We start from the raw sequence: 23577 nt of genomic DNA, 5'->3' as shown, positions 1-23577 counted from the left end.
TTTTTTTTTTTTTTTTTTTTTTTTTTGGCCATTCTTCTTCCCTCACCTAATGGAATTACTATCCAAGCTCTCATTACAGTAGCAGTCTGAGCCTACAGAGTGCAAAAATCTGTATAATAACCTCTGCTATCTCTGTTAATTTTTAACTACACTGAATGAAGGATTTTTGTCCTTCCTAACACTGACATCAATTGTAAATTTTTTTAAATATAATTTTGTGTTGTCTGACAAACCATGCTATTCTCTTCATCTTAACATGTAGAGTATCTCTTCTAGCACAGCATAAGGATGATTGGTGGCTGTCGATGTTAGAAGCAGCTATCACAATGCTATTCTCTTAGTTTTTTGCATTTCTGACAATTACTTTCATTTTTAAGCTTGTCTTGATCTACTGTCCCATCATTAAAATCAATATGTGGTAGCTCATATGCTATGTTATCACATAAGTCGTCTGAATAGTTAACTGATGATGTCTTTTTTTGCCTTCAGCATCACTTTTTGTGGTTTGCACAGTTCTGGGCATGGATGTTTTATTTTAAATAATAATTGAATTCACTGAGTAAAATTTGTGATTAATACAGTTTTGAATTATTCCAGGAGCACTAGACACTGGTGAATAATGGAAAAATATATTTTCTGAATAATTTATTTGAAATATATCAGAATTGTACGATAAATTATTCAACTAATATGCTTCAATTGGTCTTTAGTCATTTTTAAGGTAGCTTGTGCTCCCTCTACTGGATGATTAGCTGCTTCCAAAGGAACCAAAATACTGTGGAGTCATGATTTCAGAATTTTTTTTTTTTAAATATCTAAAAATACTCGGATACAGGACAGTGGATTTTTCAATATTGATACTTAAACTCAGAAGGGCATTTCTTACCAGGCAACCATCATTTAAAGGGCGAAGGTTTAGACCTAATTACACAGTAATGAAGGTTGAATTCAGAAAAATCAATAAATGTTACTCCTTAAGTACTGTCTGACACTCAGTCATGAACTATGGCTTGGCCATGGTAGGCAAAAGCATAAGGCACCTAGGTAGTATTTATGCAAGTGATGATTGGTAGCATTCGTTGATCATGGGAATGTCTGGATTCATGCAGCACCTTGAGCTTCTCAATCTTAATACTGGTTAAGGTCTTCAATGAATATTTCACTGTCTGAACATAATCTATTAAAATATTAATGATAGGAAGTGGTGAGTAGATGCTGATGCCATCAGGCATGGGATGGGCACTGACACTGCTCAGTGTGCTCATCTAGACGATCCCTTGCATACAAGACAAAGCATCACCTTCCCACCCCAGTCCCGACCATGGCAGCAGGTTTGGTGTGTGTCATACAGTAAGAACAGTTTTAATTTACTGTGTCATACAGTAAGAACAGTTTTCATTTACTGTCCTGATTAGGTTGCAGTGATCAAGCATGAGGCTACCTGTCAGGTACCCCACAGCAGCCAGGATTATATAATTTGCATTATATTATCCCTTTTCCAGTTACTCAGCCTTCCTCTGACTCCTTTTTCCCAACCCAGTCTCCTCAAAAATGAACAACACATCCCCAATTACTTTTTCCACATTGGTCCTACTTTTGTTATATCAGTACACAAATTTGGGGTTGTTTTTATGGTTTTGTCAGTCATCCCAGCCTTGTATGGTATTTCTGATGGGCACTGTTTTCCTTGCAAGATTCCACCCTCAACAGGCTCCCAATACTCTCCTCTAATTTTTCCTGAAGTTCAGCCCACACTCATGTAACTCCTATAAAATCCAGGCATACCTTACAGTGCTAACTGTAACCTTTGCCAGCTAAAATCCAGGCATACCTTACAGTGCTAACTGTAACCTTTGCCAGCCTCTTACAATGTTACCTGTCACATCCAGCAGTTTCCTAAGCCATGTCCAGTAGTTCTCCACATCTTATTAGCTTAACCTCATCCTAGGGCACTACCAGTAATCTAGTCATAGTAATAACTATAAACCACTATGGTCTGCTCATTCTTCTTCTTCGGTACCTGATGCTTATCTTTTTTTTGGTTGGCCTTTCAGATCTTCTGGTTTCTGACTGACAAAGGTCCCAGGTCTTCTCAACAGACCTCACCAGACTCCACCAAAACCTTTCTCAAAGGCTAGCTGGAGAATGTTACGGAGAAGCATTGCAAAGTTTGTGATGAGCCTGATCTTATGGAAGGACAGTCTTTCCATTTACCTTTTCTTTAAACTTCAGTCATGTCCCTTGAGAATAATTTACCCTGGCAAAAGCAAATTGAATCTAATTCTTAATTTCCATTGAAATCAGTATAATTTTGTTGCAGTCAGTGAATCAGTGAATCAGAATAGAGCTAGGATAAATGAAAGAAAAATCAAGTCTGTTTTGTGGGGCAGCAAAGGAAAAAGGTCCATAATTGCTAACATCAGACTTGGTTCTTCAAAGTGATGGACATCAAACAACCAGATATATTCAAAATCTATTCACTTGCATGTTAGTTTCTGACCCTGTATGCCAATAAAATAGTATCATGCTACCAATCACATTGCTATCAGCAGTCTTCAGATTACAGCTTTTATGGTGAGAGAATGGATGGCATCCCTTTGGAGAAATAAGAAGAACAGGAAATATATTCATGGCTTCATAAGCAGAAATTCAGAGTGGAAATCTTGAATTAATTTACTTAGTTCAGATGTAGGATTGTATAAATGTTTGTCATTATTTCTAGTATAAAAATGAAGAAAGATTCATATAAAGAGAATTTGTCAGAATACTCATCACATTTCCATTATCTAGGAAAAATGTGACTTGGGATCCATTAAATACAAAAGAGTGAACAGCTAACTCACTTCCTGATAGTTATATCAAGATTAGTTGGAGTAATATAGCAGTGCAGTACATGTGAAAGTGGTATAGATATATTTATAATCCCTCTAAAAACAGTGCTGAAGAGATATTTTTGGCAAAATGCAAAGAATATGAGTTATGATTAAGGGACATAAGTTTTTACTGGAAAAATGATTCTTTGTTTTGTAACCAATATAAATATTCTCATCAACACTAAGATTCTGGAATTCAAGCATCACTGAAACAGTCCACTTTTTTCTTCAATAACATAATTCTTGTTGTTCCTGCCTTGATAAGTGCATTAATAGCACTAGAACGCCTACTTATTATTTCATTCAGCCCAGTAACTGGGGAGCATCTTGATTGTGCTGATATTTGTAGATACACAACAGTCTTTCTGACTTCCTCAAATAATATGTCTCTAAGAATGTGAAGGCATTTAAGACCAAAACTGAGAACAGCTTTTTCTTATTAATTTGATTTCTATTAGAAGCAGGGAGGCCAATTCTGGGATCAGGAGTGCCACTATCTTCAGGCTCAGTGCAGAACCAGACACCTTCAGAAATTATTGGAGAGTAAGTATATGGCACTTGCACTCCTCTCCAGTGGGGCTGGGATGTGTTGGAGAGGCAGGTTATGTACATTTTGCTCTGTGCATGAGAGGTAAATTCAGGTGCATTTGAGATCTATTGCTGTTGTGGTGCACAAACAGGCCACCCGCCAGACATGTGACTTTTGAGTCCATCACATCCAAGATGACATGAAACTGGCAGTTTGAGTTGCCTCACCAGCAGTTGACAAGACAAGAATAAAGCCATGTCATCCAGGTGGCAGGCTTTACACTGTGGTAGCCATTTGACAGATGGGAAAAGGCACCAGAGACAGAACAAATCCACCACATGGAGCATTTTCCAAGCAGGCGTGGGAAATGAATTCATGCGCTCTGAATCCCACTTGAATGCCTTAACTACAAGACCATTCTTCACCTTGAAAAAGGAGATCATGTTCGGAAAATATGGGATGGGAAATGTAAAGATATAAGACTTCACATAAAGACCTAATATGAATATTTCTTTTTGTCCAGACTCACACCAAAATTTTGGAGGAACTTAAGTCCACCTTTTTTCTCACTGAAATATCTGAATTTCAGGAAACACATTGTGAAATATTTCAGAGAATGAAATTTCCAAATCTGGTCTAAACTGAAAGTTCATATAAAAAGGCATCTTGTTACAGGTTTGAGAGGCGGTATTTTTTGTAGTTGTAAGGAACAGAGAAGCATTCACAGCACAAGACATTCTTTTCAGGACTGAAATAGAAGCCAACATGACCCTTAGGTTATCATGTATTCAGGAGAACTTTTTTAGGAGTGCTCTTTGTCTGAAAGCATCAGCTGTTACTATGGTTGCTAAACACTGCAGTAAGACTTTTATGTTTGCATGTGAATTGTCAGATCCTAATAATATAGACTGAAATGTTATATGCCCCATGACTGCCTCAGACTGAAGTGTTGTGAAGCATTTTACCTCTAACTCTTCATAGTCTTTTCCAAATGAGGCTAGGTTTTGTCTATGTTGGAAATGCTGGTGACCTCTTCTTTCATAAGCTCTTGTCCATTTGAAATTTGGCAGGAAGGAGAGAAAGTGAAGATTCACAGCTGCAGTCGATTCTAAAAGAAGCAGAACTCCAAACATGTAAAATACCTTATCATGTTACGTACTTGAAAAAAACACCAAACTGTTCTCTCTTTTACTTTATTCTCTCCACACCTTTGTTTGACAACTGCAAAATGCAGGTGACAGTACTTAACTCTCAAAAGCACTGTGAAAGTAAAGGAAAGTTGGTGTAAAGCTAAGTTTATACAAATAAGCTCCACTAAAAAAAACCATGAAAAATTAATGATTCTGTTTGTAGAAGAGGGTTTGAAAAATGTACGGTAAACAAAGTAGGAACCATTACAAAGAACAAAGATGAAAAGTATTGAATAACTGCTATCTAAACGAGCTTCATTCTCTCTGTGTACTGAGACACAGATTTAGGAGAGAAGGAAATACTGGTATGCAAGGAAGACATGATAAAGATGTATCATCATAGTACTTAATATACGAGACAGGCAAATGAAGGTAATACAGCCTGCAGGAATTCTGAGAACAAAATAGCCAGCTCCTCTGATGGCAGGTGGAGTTCTTAGGCATAAAAATGTCAACTGATGTTACACATGGATATTACTTTCATCTTCTCATCCAAACTTCACCAGTCTTTGATCTAAGTCGGGCTCTAGATGTGAATATGAACATTTTTCCTGATCTCTATAATAGATATCAGCTCTGGCAACCCAAGCACCATTGAAATTTGGAAAAATTTGAATCCTGCTCCAATCATGATAAATCAGACCTTCCAGTATCTTCCAAAAAACATTAGTTTTGCAAGCTTCCTAGTGAGACAATCAGGTTTTTGAGCCTTTCTTAAGCAATTCCACAGTTTTTGCTTATTAATCTTTACAGAAAGATTGCACAACACTATGACATGCCTTAAAAACATAGAGCAGTGTAATCACCTTAGCTTAGAAACATACCCATGTGCATATGTCTTGTGTGTGTAGTTTGCCGTATGGGATAATGATAAGCGTTAAGAATTAAGGTTTCAGTCTGTTATTGTTGCTTTAGTATCCTAAGTCTGAAGATTTAGGTATCACACAAGTTTCCTATCAGCTGCCCTGTAGTCCACTAAGCACCCAGGTCTCTCTCAGTAAAATCTCCTGATGCCTGGCTTGCTGGCCATGTACACAGCTGTATCACCTATGATTCTGAAAATCTACACAATATTCTCAGACAGGAACTTCTCCAGTACCTTATTTTACATCACTCATGGAAGATTGGGACCACTACAAACTACCAATGGGGATTTTTTTTGCTGTGATGGGTTGTACCTCTTCACCCAGTGATGAGCAGTCACAGAGGGTGTGGAAAGGTCAGAGCAACAAACAATGGAAACTAATTTCTCCCATCAGCATTTTCTACTGAAGACCTGAGGTTTTCTGGAAATCCTCATCTCAGGCCACTGCAAGCATGTCAACACCACACAGCAGAGTGTGACACAAAGTTAATGAGGACCCAAAAGCATATATCCAGGAATATAACTATTCTGCTTTTGGACTCAGCCCAGCTTATGTTGAGCACAGTATGTGAACACCATGCTCAACTGCAAAGGGAGCCATCTCAGGCATATCTGCTCTGATTGATCCATATTTAATCGCTCTCTCTTCTGGTATTGTGTCAGCCATCAGGACAGCTTATGAAAATCAGGGATTCCCGTGGGTCCTTAGGGTCCTTTTCTTTACATTGTATATGGCCAGGCACATGGCTAATACTGTACAAACCAAATAATTCTCTGACAGGGCTTTTTGTCTGCAAATAGTAAATTCAGTTATGTGTAAATATAAGAAAAAAGTGTAATGTTTATACCATAAGAATGATTTCTCATGAGATCTGGCTTCTTTTTCATTGTAGCCTTTCTGATACTCTTTTGACATTGCACAGTGTGTATTTTTAAGTCATTCATGGCACCGCTTACTAAATAAACATCTGAAGCATTTTTCAGATCTAGGATAAACTGTATCAATTACTCTTTCTTCTGTTATGAGGTTGCTTATATTAAGAGGCCCTATGACTCAGTTAATCTTTGCAAAGGAACCATTACACCGGTAATAAAATGGGAAATGAGCACACTGCAAACAACACCTCTATTCAGAGAGTCTAGAGATGCAAAACAATTTCAGAGAACTGTGGAGATTAGCAAAAATAGCAGATTACCTGTGACAGCTAACCAGATGTATGCACAATATCTTTGACAGAGCTTTCACAAAGAGCAACCAGCTGACTGTAAAAGAACAATGCAGAATGGATTTTAAAGGAAAGGCAACCAGGACACTCACTTTTGGACAGTGAACATCAGCATCGACTTTCTGGGCTACAGAAAATTCATGGAAGCTCCCCACAGCATCCCTGGTGGGTACGGTCGTGATTGTGCTGTAAAGTAGCTCTTGCTTGTCCCCTCTTACACCAGTCAAAGGTACTAAGGAGACAGAAGGGAACAGGTAGGGGTTTGAAGAGCAATAGCTTGAGCAGTCTTTGGGGATCACCAGCATCTTGTAGATAGTTTATGTGTATTCAAAATGCCATCAGACAAACTAAAAGGAGAAAAATCTATCAAGGGTTTCCAACCATGCAAGTACCTCCTCTGATCCCTCAGGTTCCTGAGCCACATATGTCCTGAGGCTGGGAGAGCACCATGGGGAAACACCACTGTCAGACCCACCCTGTGCTTATATTTCCCCCTGTGCACTAGAGTCAGAGACCAGACACTGAAAAAGAGGAATCAGTAGGTCCCAGACTTATTGTGAAGTAGCTGCCAAACACTCCAGCAGACTCTGGGTTTCTCTAAGCCATGGCAGTGCCAGGGAAAGCAGCAAGAACAGCCATAAGGAGCACAAAAACATGCATACCCAACAAGCTCCTTCACCACAGCAGCCGATTACCACAGCGATTCTGGACAAGGGCCATTAGAGGAATCTGTGCCCAGGCACCAGTCCCTGCTGCTAAATGCTGTCTGCACATCTCTCCTGGGGACAGCAACAGAAAAATGCCAACAACCTGCAGAAAGTATTAATCCTTCCTTTGCTGAGCTGAAGACCACGCTAGCTGCTTGTTAGGAGAGAAACACCTAATTTTCATTGTCACTACAACGATTCTTACTTACAGTGTGCTGTTTACCAGGGTTGCTGAGCTCCTCACAGCCCAAGGAAAAGATTTTTACATTACTTGCAAAAGTAAATGTAACATGCAGGTCTCTTTGGAGGCAAACCTAGAAGCTGGATGGAGTATAATATGTCTTTTTTTTTATATACCTGTTGTGGATTGGGTCTCTCCATAAGAAGTAGTCACAGGCCAGGGATGCAGTACAGACCTTTCTACTTAAGTCTGTGCATAGAAGTCAGCAATCCTCAGATTAGTGCTTGCAGTAAACAACAAATACTAAACTGGTATGCAGAGAAGATCATTCAGGTGCTCATATTAATTCTAAAATAATTTCACCTCCATCATTGCATAAGGCTATATGTATAGTCTTCTCTATCAAGTATTACTTATGTCAGTTTATGTGGTATAATTGTGCTGCATAACTCTGGTTGCATTTGTTGTGGTTTTGTTTGCTTCTCTTTTCTTGATGACACCTGTGTTCAAGAATATTTTAACACTTGTGTCAGAGATCCTTGTAGCCCTACGAGTCAATTATTATATTACAAGTCTCTATGTGAATGTTGCAATGTGCAGGCCTTTATCAAGCAGATTTTAAGTTTCTGGGATGTTTGAAGCTCTTAAATGTCTTACATATGTACCAATGTATTTGACAAACTTCAGACTTCATGGTCTGGCTAGCACTAATCAGTAGTGTGTAAGTGCTTGAGCTCTACTCACAGTTACTCATTACACAATTACTCATTACATCCTTTCTGAACCTCTCTTGTTTTAATGTCTGTTGTTCCTCATCCTTCAACCATGCATTACTATGAAGAACCCAGCTCCATTTCCTTGATGCTGTCCCTGTAGGTTCTGAGGGGGTCCTGTTGGGTCCCCCTCAGAACCACCCCTTCTTCAGGCTGAACCAGTCCCAGATCCCTCAGTCCTTCCTTGTAAGAGAAGCACTTCTGCCCCCACCATTGTGGCTGTCCTCTGCAGGGCTTGCTCTACTTCATCAACATCTTTCTTAAATTGTGAGTGAGACAAAAATAAGACCTAACTGTCAAAAGTATCTATAATTGGGGTGCCAGTCTTCAACACTCCTGTGGGAATACTTAAGCCCCAGCAGTCATAACTGGTGAAGTGGTCATGCCTTAAGTCAATGCCCAAACTCTGATTTAACAAAATAAGATTTGAAAAGTGACAATGTGGTTTTATCACCATAAAAAGACCCTCTCCTGGAGTTTCTGCACAGTATCAGAAATGGAAACCAGAGCTCCCAGCAATGTACCACAGTGACAGCTCACAAAACCCTCAGTTCAGTGGTAACAGAAATATTTTCAAACACTTTTTGTCAATAAAACACCTCAAAAGCTTTCCTAATAAACCCTTGCAGGTTTCCTTGCATAGAATACTGCATTTTCTTCTGGAAATTAGCTTTCAGGTGGCCTGCTTGATGAACTTCTAAACTTCGGGGTCAGTGAAAACAAGGGGGATGGAGGGACAGGAGATTACACACACTGGAGGACAGGCTTTCCTAAGGGTAGTTTTGTGTTAGAAACCACTAGCCCAGAAGTACATTGATTTGGTAGAAGGAACAAGCAAAGCAAACAAAGAAAAGCTACATTTTAAATTGCTTTTACTTTCAGGTAGCTCTAAGTGATGGTAGTAAAAAATAATGCAACTCCTTGTCTGACCTTTCAGATCCCTCCACTTCAGCTCTGGGTTTGTCCTGTTTATGTTTGCTTTTTGTGAATATTCCAGAAAATGCTTTTGTTGGTAGGAAAGTTTGCCAAAAGAATAAATTTCATAGGTGGAAATTCAACTCCAGGAAGTCAATGTGGCCTCATTTTTGACATTCCCAGATGCCTGAGAAGGGCAGATTGAAAGTCATGATCAGTTATTTGCACCTAAAACTTGCTTTGAAGAGTAATATTATCCAACGAGAAACAGGAATGGTATCATATGCCCTATGTGAGCAATAAAAACAACTCAGTCTTCAATGATAAAAACATACGAAACCCAGCTAACTAACAGTGTATTTCCGAACTGCACATTTTGCAGACAGTACTTATTATAGGCTGTATCTCCTTAAAGATGTCAAGGATGAAGACACCTTCACCTTTGCAGACTACTCTGGATTTCACATGGGAGCTGTGTTATTTTTTCGAAAGTATTTTTTCTTAATCTTAAATTTTCTCTGGGTTGCTCTGTGTTCTCTGGTTGCTTTGTTCTTTCTGGGTTTGATTTTGGACAGAAAGTAGAGCTTATTCTTTCTATGCTTTTCCTTCATTACCATAGCAAATATTCTAGCTTTTCCTTGTTTTATTGACTTAACTTACTTTCTTGATATTTTTTTTAATATTGTTTCTGTTTACTTGGGATATATTTTTCTTTTGGACTGTTTTTCCCCCTTCCCAATTATATCTTTTTCTTTCATGCTGTTTTTCTTTGCTCTGGCTTTCCACTTCGCTCCCCTGCTAGTATGTTTGTTTTTCAGATTGTGCAACTTCTTTAGGCTATGACTTCTATCAGCTGCTGGTACTGAGAGGAACGATATACAATGGACGGGTCCTCTGGGACCGCTGTTTCAATGCACTGAGAATGCACCAAGGACTCAGGCAGACCTAATCATATCGCACAGTTTGATTGCAGTGTGATTACCCCTGGAAGAAGGGTTGTTTTCTTTCTCCCACCACTGAGAGGTAGGTAGTCAGCACTGAATAAGAGAAAATTTGAATGACATCAGACAATTGAAATACTTTCTAAATAATGGATCCACATCCTGGCTATACAAACTAAGAATGTATTCCTATTATTGCTGAACTCCTCAGGAGCTATATTGAGCCCTTAGAAAGGCCCCTTCACATGGGAGCAGATGTGCAAAAGAAAGCATTTAAAGAAAATTAACTTTTTTTCCCTTGAGTTCTAGGGAGTAGATGTAAAATGGCAGCATGGGAACATATACCGTAATAACTGCTCTAACTCAGAGATGTGCTTTATTTAAATACACTCAGAAGAAAAGATGCTTATAAATGCATAGGGTTATGTCTTATCCTTATTTTAATATGGACCAAACTGAGATCCTTGCTTCTTTCTAGGAAAACAAATTAAGAGGGGGAAAAAAATATTATTAGGAAAAGGCTGTTATTTGTTTAAACTGCGAAGACTTCTTTTGGATCTGGTTTTCACTGGAACCCCAACTGCACATGCACATTTAGACGTTATGTCTCCAGCCTAAACAGACCCCATGAAAGAAATAAGAAGGTAGAGATCACTCCCTGTTGGCTACCAGCACCAGTGACAGGTGCCCCAGGCTACTGGTCTCCCATGAGAAGAAGGTAGAGGAAGGTAGCAGCCAGACAGGGAGGTGCTGCTAGGATGAGGGTAAAATTGATAAGACCATATTGTCACACAGAGTCGGACAATAATGCAGTAATGCAGTATGCAGTAACTTATGTCCAGTAACGCAGTAGTTAAGATGGGCGAGTTTAAATCTCTGCTCCACTACCCACCATTGCAGTGATGCTGGGAAAAGCACAAGAACCTGTGTTTTGGCAATAGTCAGAAGCCTGACTGCTACTAATTTCAAGGAGAATGAAATGCATAAATAATTTTTCAATATCTGGAACTTGGTACCAAAGTTTTCCACCTCTGGGACACTGGCTGCCCTGCCTCTGCCTAGGGAATGTATGTGTCAGGGAAACATCATGGAGGTGTTCAGCATGCAGCTGGTGGAGATTGTGTTTATCATCTTAGATGTCACCTAGAAAGTACAGCTATGTGTGTAGTTACCAAGCATGAGTAAATAGAGATGTCTTTAAGCACCAAGCTCTCCCCAGACCTCCTCCCACACGCCTATGTTGCTTATGAGCACACTGACCAAGTACAGTCTACCTAACAAATACCAGCTGCCTTCAGCAGAGGACCTCTGGGGTCTTCCAGGAAGAACTATGAGTTATTTTCATCTGCCTGGTATCAGTCACAACATCTCATAAGGGCTCCAGCATACAAAGAGCTGACAGGGCTAGTGGGACATGTCGGGGGCTATCATTGCTGCCCCTGCTGTAACTTGAATCACAGTGTACATGTAGAGACATCTGCTATTCCAGCTATAGCTTAAAGAAAGGTCACTCACAGCAGAAAACAATATAAGTGGTTGGATCATCTGTCTTTGAAGCCTTTCACACCCAAAAGCATATATGTAGGCTATGCAGCCAGGCAGTCTGAGAGAAAGACAAATATTTTTGTCATCAATAAATTTGTGGGCAACTGAAGTAATACCTGTCTCTTACTTTGTCTGATTCCTGTCTCACAAATGTCATAGTTTTTGATGAGAAACTAAAGGGGAGGAGCAGCCCTGACAATTTTTGACATGAGAGCTCATCAGATTGCTCAGGAAGGTTACCATTCAATGCAGGAGACAGGCACAGTTAGTGGAGCTGATGGGACATATCCCATAAAAGACAAAGGAGCGTGGTAGAGCTCTGCAGGATGCTAGGGTGAGAGGTTAGGTTTACGTCCCCTCTGATACAGGAAGGGCAGTTGTGGCCCATGAGGGTTGCTCCAGCTAAGGCCCTCAAGCTGGAAGGGGGACTGTGTTGAGGAACCAGGGACAGAGGTCACCCTCAGGGAAATCATGCTGCTACAGCCAGGATGAGACAGAAGAAAGATCCATGTCTTCTACATTGTTCTTTTCTCCCTATTTCACAGTGGTGATATAGTCTTGGTGATTTATGTGATTTATGTGGAATGTGGAACAGGGTGGGGGGATGTCACAAATTTAACACTTTGACATCATTATGGTTTTTACAGGAGCAAGGAGGTTGTAAAGAAAAAACACAACTCTGGTTTTAATGCAGTAGCTATTGCAAATTGGGAAACAGGGTGAGACACAGATAAAATTCGTATGACAGATAAATGGATATTTCTACAAGAGTGTTCAAAAGAATTTTCTTTGTAAACAAGATCATCTTAAGATGACCGTGCTGGGGACCACAGCTTAAAAAAGCTAGTAATAAAATTTGGAATTTATTTGTGAACATCCAAGTATTTTATACTTTTTCATAAACATTGCAAACACAAAAAATGAGAGTTCATTCATTTCCCAAGTACTTTTATTATTGTTTCTCTAGAACACCTGGGTTATTTCCTCATTCATTTTAAGACCTTTCATCATCTCTTTATCTAATCTTGGAACAGCATGGGATCCTACTTCCACTCATCTATCTTATGTGTTTAGTGGAAGCTGATAGCAAGATAGGGAGACGAGTTAAAGATACGATTTTAATGAAAAGCAATGATCAAAATATTTGGTACACTATTTGGAGTACAAAATGAAGGCTACAATTTAAAATGCTTCACAGGCTTTCTGTGTGCTGTTGACTAGATAATGTCTACATAATAATGTACATTATCTTCTTGGCCACCAAGGTGGCAATTTGCCACATGGATGCTATTGTTCAGCTGTTTCAGTAAGATCCTGGAATCATGAACTACAAGACAACTCTGAATGGCATTTGTTACAATCTTGTCCTCCAATATATGAAGCTACACATACAGATTTCTTTTTAAATGGCTTTGGGTTGCCTCTGGTTGTACAGAGATTGATTCCTATGAAGTCAGAAAGCTCTGGTGTATCGCTTTGTAAGACTCACGTGACAACATGACAGACATGGTTTCATACGAACACATTATTTATTAGATTATGAACAAAGTTGAACACTGTCACATGCTGAGGGAAGAATGTATCTCTTCTTTAAAGGAAAACAAGTCTGTGCTGGTGAGCAGTAAGAGATCTCTGGAGACATGCCTCAGGAGTGATGCATAGGGGCTCTCGCTGAGGATTTTCCTCTCTCATTGTAGTGTTTGTCCATACTTTATCTTCTCTTTATGTACTGCTTTGTAATATTTCTTTTCAGTCAGAGGTTTCAAAACTCTGTTTAAATTAGTGAAGATAGCTCATTTCTTACATAGTAAAAAAGGGCTAATACAATAAAGGACAAAGATGTTCACCTCAACTCCTTCTCTTCAGAGGGAAACTGGAATCTTATGGAAGACATATATTTCATGTTAAAGCCCAGGAGATAATTAATTCATAAAACTAGTGATTCAGATAACCAGCTGAGCAGAAAACAATTTAGTACTAGATAAAAAGAAGTGTTGCACAACGTATGTTATAAATCTTACATTTTTCTGGAACTGAAACCAGTAGCCCTTGCAAGTACCTGCATTTCCATGGGACCCAGGTCAGGGTTCTGCTTCCCTGCTTGCACCCCTGCCCCCTGCCTGGGGACAGCCTTATCCCAGTCCTTAGCAGAATGTGCCTCTGACCTTCTCCTTTTAATAACCTGGCACCAGAGTACTCATGTCATTACAAACTTCTAGATTACAGTTTTGGACATAATGCCTAAAAGCCATCTAGCAGCAGTTAGAGACAAATCTACACTAACATAAACATGTTGGTGCCATCTAATTCAGTTAATTAACTGGAGCACTGTATCACCCTGATGTGGCTATGTTGCTTCTGGGGCCAGAGTTCCCAGGCTTGCAGTTATTTAAGGTCCTTGCATCCCACTCCACTGTGAAGGTGGATATAGTCTGTTTCTTAGTCTCAGCCAAAGATTTTGTTTCTGCAGCCTACCTAAGTTAGCTTTTCTATTATTTATTTACCTCACTGCAGTGCACATTCTCATGACCATACATCCTCATTATTGTTCTGTCCTTTTATAAAACCTCCGCCAAGGTTTCTCTGCTGTTTATAGATTGTATAAAGTACTCCTCAGTGTTGAATAACTGATCAGCTGGTTTCTGAGGTTATTCTGAAATGAGTAACTAACAGCAAAGCTACTGTTGTACACAACTAATGAGGGAGAGAGCCTTCCTCTAGGTCTCATCTGCACTCCCATATGGTTTACCTGTATAGCCATCACTGCATTTGAAATGGGATTTTATTTCAATGACTCCAATACTGTCAAACTCACCACCACCACCGCTGCCACCACCTTTGAATAACTAACTTTGAGAAGTGCAGATGGGACCATTCGCTAAATTGTCCATTATTTTCTCTGATCATTTGTTATTCATTGGTATTTTCTGAATAATCTGGATGAGTAGCATTCGAGCTATAGACTGCTCACAAACCATCCACTCCTGCTATCAATGTTCATTACTCCCGTTGTGTGACTTGGCTGCCTAAGTTTCTGCTCTTTGATTTTTAAACCAAAGAATAACAACAAGGGAATAAGACCATGAATTTTCACATAAAGCATATTTTTTACTAAAGTTCGTTATTTCAAGATGTGTGCAGTTCAGATACCTGAGACGATCTGTGTTTTCCTCTGAAAGGACTTACACCCTCCTCAGCCCTCCCAGGGAGCTTACATTGACAATCCCACCAGGTTTACCATTCAGTGGTGTGTTTTCACTTCCTTCATATTTGAAGACATTTCTTGATGTGAGGCAGATAAGCAATTATTATGGTTATATGTTAGCAGCATGCATGCAGCTCTCTCTGCAAGGTGAAGAAAAGCTTGTGTGCTCTCAAGCTCCTCTGCTTTTTTCTTCTCACTCCATTAATCTAATAAAAGGTGTTGCCTCTCCTTATAAACTCTATTCACTTTCTGAGGGAACAGAGGGAAGCCGGGGCATTTGCATATTGAACAGAATAGAAATTGTTTCATGAATCTCCCCAAAGAGCAGATGAAAATAGGAGCATTTATTTGCATCTGCCAGAGAAACAGAGAGATACGAAACTGTTAGCACTTTGCCAGGCACTGGAAATCAGTGGGGAACAAGAGCCCTGAGAGCTCTTCCTGACAGAGGGAGCAGATGAATAAAGGAGCCAGCACATTTAGAGATGCCATGAAACTAGGAAATGCCAAGAAACTATCAGGCATTAGAGGTCAGTGCTCTGGACCATCAAAAACCCTGGAGAAAGGGAAATGGTGTTTTACTAGGAGTGGGGCTAAGCTGTAAGAAAGTGGTTGGGTTGTGGGCTTTTTCCAATTCATGATGTTTTCGGTGAAGTAACATCAGTGTAACAATGAGGATGTAGCCAAAACTGTGAACAGAAAATAAATTTACAGCTCAATATCTACATTAGATTCTGGGTTTAAAGGGATTAAGAAGAAAGGGCTCTTGTTCCAGATGGCCAAAGCAAGAAGAAAACTAAAAACATTTTAAAAAAGTGGCTCGACAATGCATTCTTGACAGTTGGAATTAATTTGATTTTAAAAATGTATTTTCCCTGTGATGTGGCAAGATGTTGGGGAATGAGGAGAACAAAAGTTAGGTAAAAACTGAATGCTTCAAGACTTGTGAATGTGCTATGGCAAGCCAGGGGCCATTATTTGTTGTGGAAAGCAGCACTTGCCCAAAGGAGGGGTTGTGAAGGGATGCAGTGCTATGAAGCACCACTCAGTCTGTGGCTGAGCACCACTGGCAGAGAGCAGCTTCTGTTGCTCACATGCTCCCTTTCTTCAGCCAACATTAAGGTCAGTGACTGCTCCTCAATTTCCATGCAGGTCAGTCATGAAATCGTCCCATCATTACCCTGCACCACTGTGGGAACAGTGTCCCTGTGGCAACTGAAAAGTGAATCACCATCAAAATTCATAAATTTTGAGGTAGGTGAACAACTGTTCACACATTTTCTGTGATCACATGCAATACAGGAAGTTTAAAAGAAATTTTCCCACCTTGTTTTTGAGATATGTGTATCTCTTTCTTGCAGAAAGACTTGTCTTTCTGCCTGGGAGAGTAACGCAAGAGTTTATGAACTGATTTCTGTGCCAGACCAAACAAAGGACCTTGATTCTCTCAGGGATGTCGCAGTTGAAACATATGACATATTTCAGTTTGCATTTACCTAAATCTGATGGCAACTTTAGAGATGCCAGAGTAAAGACGGTTTTAATATAGATTCATATCATCATCTGAACACTCTTAAAACTGTACATATCCAAGCCAAACCTGCATGGAAAAGATGTGCAGTAAAATTCTCAATGATGTTGTCATGACAACAATGAAAGTCAATAGATCACCAGTTAAAATCATCTGTGATTTGAAGCTTCTCCTGAAAAAAAGGAAGCTGACCACTCTGACATGTGATAAGCTTGTAAGAGTGAAGTGTGTTGCCTTTCTGGAAGAGATTGTACCACATTTTAAAAATTATATGTTGATATATTTGAAGAATACAAGTAGCAAGTGATGCATTGCATCACAATTAAAGGACTCAAGTCTACAGCAATTAGACTGAAATAAAGTAGATCCTAATGCATCATAAATAAAAGAATTATCCTAGCATTGAGTGGATCAGAATTCTTCAAGATCAGTTTATACAAAAGTGTAGAGGTTTTAAGCGCCAAGAATATTCAAGGTATTTAGCAATCTGGTATCAGATAAACACAGAAAGCAGAAAGTGATTTTAACCAGAACTCATTGACTTGCAATGAGGACTGTGCAGGAGACAGATGTTCCATTTCACAAAGGATTTTGTGGTTTCCAGTCTTGACTTGGTTCTGAATCTAAATGAAATATAATAAAATATGGAAAGGAACACATTGAAAAGTTTTCATTTCAGATTAATAAAAATGTATCCTTTTGCTTTTACCCATTTTTATTTTCCCTTTTGCATCATGAGTTATCTGTCCCTCTTATCCTTGGCTATGTCCATGTCAGTGATCTGTCTTAAACCCTGGCTATTAATTCTCTCTTCCTTATCTTTTCATTTAACTCCTCACTCAACAATTCAGTTATTGCTCTTCTTACTCCACTCAGACCACTACTGACAAAGCTTTTATAGACCATTGTATGTCTTACTCCATCACCAACTCTTCAGCCTCATTCTCTGAAGTCTGGAAGCTACTTCTGACACTGTCAGCTTCTTTCTTCTCCAAAGTCTGTGTTTTCATCACTTTGCCTGACTTCTAACTCCTGCTTGTTAGCAAAAAAGTCCTCTGTGGTTATATCAAGTTCTCCTTTCCTTTTCTCACAATCTATAACAAGTCTCCCAGTTGCAAACACAAATATAATTGCCATGTTGCACTGACTCATTAAACCTATTTCTCCAATAAGGCCCACTCTGTCCTCTGTCCATCTACACTAACAGGGCTGACTTTGTGTCCATCATCTCTGCAGCTTACCCTGTGGCACAATTTTCATGGTAACAAAATGGAGGAGCTCTACCACAATACAGCACAAATTTCACTTGCATGTTCCATAGTTTTCCAAAGACACATTTCATTTTAAAATTGTCAATTGACAATTTTCAAGTTATGGATAAGCAGTAGATTATATGGGGAAAAACATCCCATCAGTTTTACTCATTCTGAATAATGTGCTACAACCAAGATTGACAGCAGAACATGCTTAGAACCTAAATTCACAAAAAAAATAGAGTATAAAAAGAAGATACTTACCTACGGTCGCACAGCAGCTTTGTACCAGATTGCCTTACACCCTGACAGAGTTCTGAATTACTGACTCAAACTACATAAGGAACATAACCCTGTATGCATAGACTAACATATCATCTTATCAATTCTCTACAAAGTTAAGGAAAATAAAAAGAAAGATTTTTAAGCTTCCACAATCCATTGCTGAGAGCATTCTTGGAAGTAGAACCCTTGTTTTAGCATTTATTTTATGCCACGTCTCCTTCAGGGGCAGATTTGTAAAAATGCCTAGGCATCTAACAATGCTGACAGGTTTCCAATTGCATTTCTAAAGGTGCTTTTATAAATTCTGCCATGCAGTTCTCTGTAACATTTAAGGCCTACATTAATTTTCTTTGGTTTAGTCTTCCCTCCATTTCTTCAGTGCTATTTTTTAAATTTTGCCTATTTATTTTTTTGCAAAATATTATGTGGCTCTTGAAAGCGAAGTAGTCTTATAACACTGAATAAGACTTTGAGAGTCTCAGAAAACCTGAGAAGAAATATGCCGATGGACACTTCTCTATCAGCAGAAAGAAACCTCACCCCACAGAAATAACACTGATGAATGTCAGGGTGGTCTGAGGCTTGAGGTGTAAACTTCACTGCTGTGGCGGGGCTCTGGGGTGATGAATTCCCTAAATTAGAGTTGTAGGTGATCAGAAATGATGAACAGGTCCTCAGTACACCTGCTGTAGAAGGTTTGTACACAGTTGTCTTCTGTGGTTCACTATGTGCAGTTGTGCTGCCTTCTTAAGCAAATGTATTTTGGCTCCACAGTGTCAAAATTCAGTACTGTGCCTGTGACAACTAGTGGTCCAGACTTTTGGTCCTGGCTGCCTAGAACTGCATGGCTCAAAGGAAGCATCTTGGCTTCCCACAGTACTGAGAACCCAGTAGCTTCAAATGAAAGTGCCTCTGGTTTACTTGATGCTGATGTTAGTTCTCTTGGGGACTCAGCAAGCCGTAACAAAATGCAGCTGCCTAGCCTGCATGTCAGTGATATTGTAAGGTTTATGCATTATATGCGATGTGGGGAAAGGGCATATTCTTTGAAACCTTCAGATAAAAGCTTCTTCAGAAATGCAGAGAATGATGATGAGTATTCCTGTCCCCACCATCAGAGCTACTGCTTTCCTCCCAAGCGATGCTGTGCTGGTTTGGTGATGTGCACATCAAGGAGGAAGGGCTGTGCTGTCTCCCTGTGTATGGCAGTCATTACTCCCGGCTGCACATAGCAGCAGAAAACAGTTGGTAATGGGGCTGTGCTGAGATTCGGTGAGCAGCCTAAATGATCAGATCATCTCTTGCCTGTGCAGGGAGGAAAAGGGAAACTAATTAACTCCAAGCCAAAACGCATACCACTGCCTTCATGGTGGCAGTGTTGGCAATGTATCCGTGCTGCTTATTTATAGTAAGTAGCAGCGGTCTCCTTCCATGTCCTGGCTGGGCACTTTAGCAGTGAGGATTGGATTAAATAGTGTCATATAAGCACTGCTGCCCACAGCATCTAATGGCTTTGATGTAAATGAAACAGGAAGCTGTTGCTCTCCGTAGTGAGCTGATGTGCAGGGAAAGTGAGATCTGTAGAGATGGAATTCAATTGTGGGAACTTTGTGGGTGTTAAATGAACCTGCTTTGGAGGGCTGCCAAGGGAGGAGATGCAGGAAAATCTGATGAGAGATACCAGGCATGAGAGTTAATTGTGTTTTGGAGGTTGGAGAAAAAGCTAAAATTAAACCATTATCAAAGAAAAGCCTTGGACAGTTTGTTTTAAAACAGAGTTAATGGCTGGAGCCTGCAGAAAACCTAATTAAAAGGGAAAAGAAAACAATGAGGTTTTGGACTGTGGCAGTGCATTCAGAAACAGTTTTATATATGGATTTTCTGCTGTTCCCTGCTGTATTTCTGTGACTAAAAAAGCCATTATTGTGAAGCACATTAAAAAGGGTTTGTAGCTAGGTAAGAGCAAGGTATTTTGCATAGGGTTGCAGTGAAGCCCCACTGCTTATTTTTGTCATCAAAAAGAGCAACCGGAAAATGGACTTTTATCTCAGAGGTGATTCTGAAGCAAAGGTCCAGCTGCTCTAAGCTTCAGGTCACAGGGTTGTAGCAAGACAAAAGCTGCCAACAAAAATGGAGCAAAATGTAAACACTACAACTGCCCTGAGATGGAATGTATGTAGAATCCTTTTCCTAAGCCCTGTGACTATGGGTGAGAGTTATGCCATCTAACTTCACACGTCTGTACTCCAGATGTTTACGTCTAAACCCATCACCATATCCTACTGTTATATCTGAATAAAAGAGATAGGCATTTTCAAGGTGTGATTCAGCTGGCCTAGTTAGATACCTACTTTAGGATTACATGAATCACACTCTAAGAGCGATTGTTTCCACTGACTTATTAAAGGAAATCTAGAGAAATAGCTCTCGTGTAACTGTATTTACATTCAGTCAGATTTAACACAACACTCTGAATCACCTGGAAGGGGTATTTAGCATGGATTTGAGCTAGTTTCTATTCTGATTTCCTCAGAAATACAAGCCCTAGAGAGAAGCAAGGATTGCTTTTCCTTACCGCTGTGCTCTTCACTTTCTGTGCTCAGTGGGGGATGAAACAGTTTCCAGCAAAAGTTTAGTCAAAATTTGAGACTTGTTATGAGTTCTTCAGTTGCCTAGAAATACCTCTCATCTTCAAAAACATGTCTGCCTTTCTGTGTTGGCCCTGCGTAAGGCTCACCCTACTAGTTAACAGTACTGAAATTCAGCCTTATACAATTGCCTAGGTCAGCCCTAAGCTCTGGCTGTGTTTGTGAAATTTGCATGGGAATTTTGCTGGTAGAAAAACTGGCTTGGCCTACCCAAAATTAACCTACTGACTGTTTTATAGATTTCCATGGTGAGAGGTATTATAACTGGTTATCATAAATATTTCCTTGTTAAGTCACTCACTATTATGCACCAGTGTAATTTTACCATCTTTGGAGTTGTTCTCTGTGTTGTAAGGAACCAGCACCAATGTCATGCATAGACAACTGTTTCATTAGCTGCCCTAAATCACCATGTATTACAAGTCTTCCACAGAGATGAAGATAAATGATGGATATTTCTGGCTGAATTAGCTATCATGAAAGACCAGCAGACCATCTAATATACTGACCTGTGTTTGATCCTGGATGGTATGAGCTGTTTCAAAATCAAGCAAAAGAAATTTTTTAACAGGAAACTAGAGAATTACAGGTCAAGGTCTTTTATCTCCCATGGTTACTGGATATTGCAGATCTTAGGCCAGGAGTTATTTATGCCCTTAGTCTTCCCGTCCTAGTTTAAAGTTCCTATCCTCCTTTAGTTCTGCCTAACTTTGGGATTCAGAAATACTTTCTAAGACTTAATTCCACAATTAAATTATGTATTACAACAAAATGTTTCTCTTTATTAGCTTTAAATGGGTTTCTTTCAGTTTCATTGGATGTCCCATAGTTCTCATATTTTGAGGTGAGGCTACACACATGCCCACTCTTTGCCATTCACTGCTTTGTACACTTCCATCAGACCATGGCTTATTGAGGCCCCTGCTAAATTATTCCATCTTTTTCTCACTGGATGCGTCTCATAAATTCTTCTTGTGCCTAATAAATTTCATTGCCCCTTTTTAAGCTTCCTTCCATTTCTTCTGTATCTTGAGCTCACACATTGTTCAAAATTAATATATAATGGTATTTTCTTGTTTATAGTATCAGCTGGCTTCCCATTTCCAAGTGTTGTTTGCTCTTTTCATCCAGCAGAAGAAGAAGGGGCTAGGCTGGAGAGGATGTTCTTCAGGAGGACTTCCCATGTGACTGCAGCAAACTCCTAAGGACTCCAAACACTAAGGAGGATGTGTTGATGGAGTTGTGCTCCTACGGTTCGTATTCGTCACTAGGCAGGAAAACAGGACCATGTAACACAGGAGCAGGGAGTGTTGCTGGGCTGTAGCACAAGATTCAATAAAAAAAAAAAAAAAAAAAAAAAAAAAGAGCTTAATTCGGTGTAAAAAAGAAGAGTAAAATAATTTTTGTTAGAGCTGGTATGTCTTCTAGTTACCATATGAAAATAAGAGACAGGCAGAAATATCCCATGATGGTTCTCAGATCTGTAGCACGGCAATCTTTCCTGCATAATATGATAACACTAAGTACATCAGGTGTTCTCAGCTAATGAACTCAAGTAACTTTCCTTTTTAATAAACAGTCATGCAGAGCATAATTATGAGCAAATATTTTTGTCAAACTAACATTGCAGCATTTCATCTTGAGAATCTCAGACATTGTCAACTTGTGATTTCAACTTTATTTTGAAACATTACAGTAGTATCACATTCAGATTTTTCAGCTGTTATTAATCCAAATATAAATTGTCTGCATTTAAACCAACACTAATAAAGTGGGCAGTAATGCAATAAAAATATCAAAACAAACAAATGTTTGTTCATAGACTGGCTGTGATGAATCATGTACTGATGAACAAAAATTTTTCTAACCTTTTTAGATGGTCAAACATAAAATTATCCCTAGAGAAAATCTGAGGAGGAAAGGAAAGGATGACCAGTCCGGTTAGATCCAACTACGCAGAAATAGATAAGGATTTCAGTTTTTTAAATTCTCAGAAGTTAAGCATCCAATATATGTGATGAACAGCCGCTGTGTCTTTCAATTTCATTTGTAAAATAGGATCATTCTCTATCTCGTAAGAGTTATGTGTGCACTGGAGTTACTGGTGATAGGTATAAAACTGATGAAGCAAGCATCTCCATGAGAAGCTGTGTTCTCCTCCTTTGGAGCAGCAGAGGATCAGTAGGTCTTATCTAGTCTGCAGCTAAACTCCGGGTTGGCTCGTATGCAAACTGCTTGGGATTATGACCATCCCAGTTTCCTCTGGGCTGCACAGTCAAAGAAGCACTGGCCACAACGTGATGCTCAGGCAGGAGCCATTTACTGTTTATGGTGGGAATCTGACCAAGCCACCTCTGAACTGCCAGATTGAGCTGCTGGAGGAGCTTCAGGCTAACAAGAAAAAGTCAAAGATAGTTTTCTGTTAATTTCAGAGTAAGGATTGTCTCAGTCCCTTTGTTGGCTGTAAACTAGACCACTTCAGAGGATACAAGTGGGTACAGTCTTGAGAAAACCACACAAGAGTTAATGCAGCCAAGCCTTCAGTTTCTATAAGGGTTACAAAAATAATAAGTGCTTTTCTACCTTTCTATTATTTGTCACAAAGAATTAAGCCACGTGGAATAATTAACTCACAAAGGCTGTCTGTGTAAGTGCTGGCAGGCAAGGCATGTTGAGCTAGGAAGCCTTCCATAGCAAACTTCATATTTGAAGAATATAAAGAATATTTGAAGAGAAGTTTTTTAGTAGATTTGAATAAAGACAAATGGAAAAAAGACAGCAGTCATGGAAATGTTTATGCTGTAATCAGAAATATTTGCAGTAAAGATGACATGAAATCTACTTGGAATAATTTATGAACTTTTTAATTTATGAACAGCTTATGTTTTTCTTTTTTTTTTTTTTTTTTTT

This window comes from Athene cunicularia, assembly GCF_003259725.1.
Source record: "Athene cunicularia isolate RWA chromosome 4 unlocalized genomic scaffold, athCun1 chr4_part1, whole genome shotgun sequence".
NCBI lineage: Eukaryota > Metazoa > Chordata > Aves > Strigiformes > Strigidae > Athene > Athene cunicularia.
Note: the sequence above shows the minus strand (reverse complement) of the source record.